Genomic DNA, 2,199 nt, shown 5'->3' on the forward strand with positions numbered 1-2,199 from the left:
TCCACGCAAGATCTCACCCCGTGGGGTCAAAACGATCACAAGAACGGTGAAGCAAAAATCCCAGAACCACACGGGGGACCTAGTGAATGACCTGCAGAGAGCTGGGACCAAAGAAACAAAGCCTACCATCAGATAACACACTACGCCGCCATGACTCAAATCCTGCAGTGCCAGACGTGTCCCCCTGCTTAAGCCAGTACATGTCCAGGCCCGTCTGAAGTTTGCTAGAGAGCATTTGGATGATCCAAAGAAGATTGTGGAGAATGTCATATGGTCAGATGAAACCAAAATGGAACTTTTGGTAAAATCTCAACTCTGCGTGTTTGGAGGACAAAGAATGCGAGTTGCATCCAAAGAACACCATACCTACTGTGAAGCATGGGGTGGAAACATCATGCTTTGGGCTGTTTTTCTGCAAAGGGACCAGGGACGACTGATCCGTGTAAAGGAAAGAATGAATGGGGCCATGTATCGTGAGATTTTGAGTGAAAACCTCCTTCCATCAGCAAGGGCATTGAAGATGAAACGTGGCTGGGTCTTTCAGCATGACAATGATCCCAAACACACCGCCCGGGCAACGAAGGAGTGGCTTCGTAAGAAGCATTAAGGTCCTGGAGTGGCCTAGCCAGTCTCCAGATCTCAACCCCATAGAAAATCTTTGGAGGGATTGAAAGTCCGTGTTGCCCAGCAACAGCCCCAAAACATCACTGCTCTAGAGGAATCTGCATGGAGGAATGGGCCAAAATACCAGCAACAGTGTGTGAAAACCTTGTGAAGACTTACAGAAAACGTTTGACCTCTGTCGTTGCCAACAAAGGGTATATAACAAAGTATTGAGATCAACTTTTGTTATTGACCAAATACTTATTTTCCACCATAATTTGCAAATAAATTCATAAAAATCCTACAATGTGATTTTCTGGATTTTTTTTTCTCATTTTGTCTGTCATAGTTGAAGTGTACCTATGATGAAAATTACAGCCTCTCTCATCTTTTTAAGTGGGAGAACTTGCACAATTGTGGCTGACTAAATACTTTTTTGCCCCACTGTACAGGTAGATGTCTGTGATCAAATCAAAGCAAAGTTTATTGTTCATGTGCGCCGAATACAACAGTGTAGACCTTACAGTGAAATGCTAACTTACAGGCTCTAACCAATAGTGCAAAAACGTATTAGGTGAACAATTGGTAAGTAAAGAAATAAAACAACAGTAAAAAGACATGCTATATACAGTAGCGAGGCTACATACAGACACCGGTTAGTCAGGCTGATTGAGGTAGCATGTACATGTTGATATGTTAAAAGTGACTGTGCATATATGATGAACAGAGTAGCAGTAGCGTAAAAGAGGGGTTGCGGGTGGCGGGACACAATGCAGATAGCCCGGTTAGCCAATGTGCGGGAGCACTGGTGGTCGCCCAATTGAGGTAGTATTACATGAATGTATAGTTCAATCAGTAGTTATGGAGTGTGGACTATGCCATATAGATAAACAGAGTAGCAGCAGCGTAAAAGAGGGGTTGGGGGGGGCACACAATGCAAATAGTCCGGGTAGCCATTTGATTACCTGTTCAGGAGTCTTATGGCTTGGGGGTAAAAACTATTAAGCCTTTTTRTCCTAGACTTGGCACTCCGGTACCGCTTGCCATGCGGTAGTAGAGAGAACAGTCTATGACTGGGGTGGCTGGGGTCTTTGACAATTTTTAGGGCCTTCCTCTGACACCGCCTGGTGTAGAGATCCTGGATGGCAGTTGACATCTCCTGACCCCATGGTGGTCCCTGGGTCGGCCCTCTACTGCCTCCATATGACCTTTGAGCCACAGGGTTACGAGCCCAGGGGTTAGAAGAACACAGGCGGGAACACAGAGGACACCCCCGAACACTACCCAATAAATAATTAATGGCCCTGACATTTACAGTTTTAAGCCCATATGTTCTTCCTTCTGACCTGTTTTTGTGAGGTAATAAAGACAATAGGATGTTTATATTTTAGATGTTATATTTGCGATGTGCAAAACAAATAGCAAAGCTTGCTTCCCAATTAAAAACTCAAAAGTACCGTATCTAACTAGATTTAGGTCTGAAAAGTCCAATAAATAGTTAGAATAAATTACAACCAAGTATGTACAAATGACTTTGTAGTCACAGGTGTTTGTGTACCATCGTTTCATGGCATAAATAAAAACAAGTCAACGGTC

The sequence above is a fragment of the Salvelinus sp. IW2-2015 genome, linkage group LG3 (assembly GCF_002910315.2).
Source record: "Salvelinus sp. IW2-2015 linkage group LG3, ASM291031v2, whole genome shotgun sequence".
In the NCBI taxonomy this organism is placed as follows: domain Eukaryota; kingdom Metazoa; phylum Chordata; class Actinopteri; order Salmoniformes; family Salmonidae; genus Salvelinus; species Salvelinus sp. IW2-2015.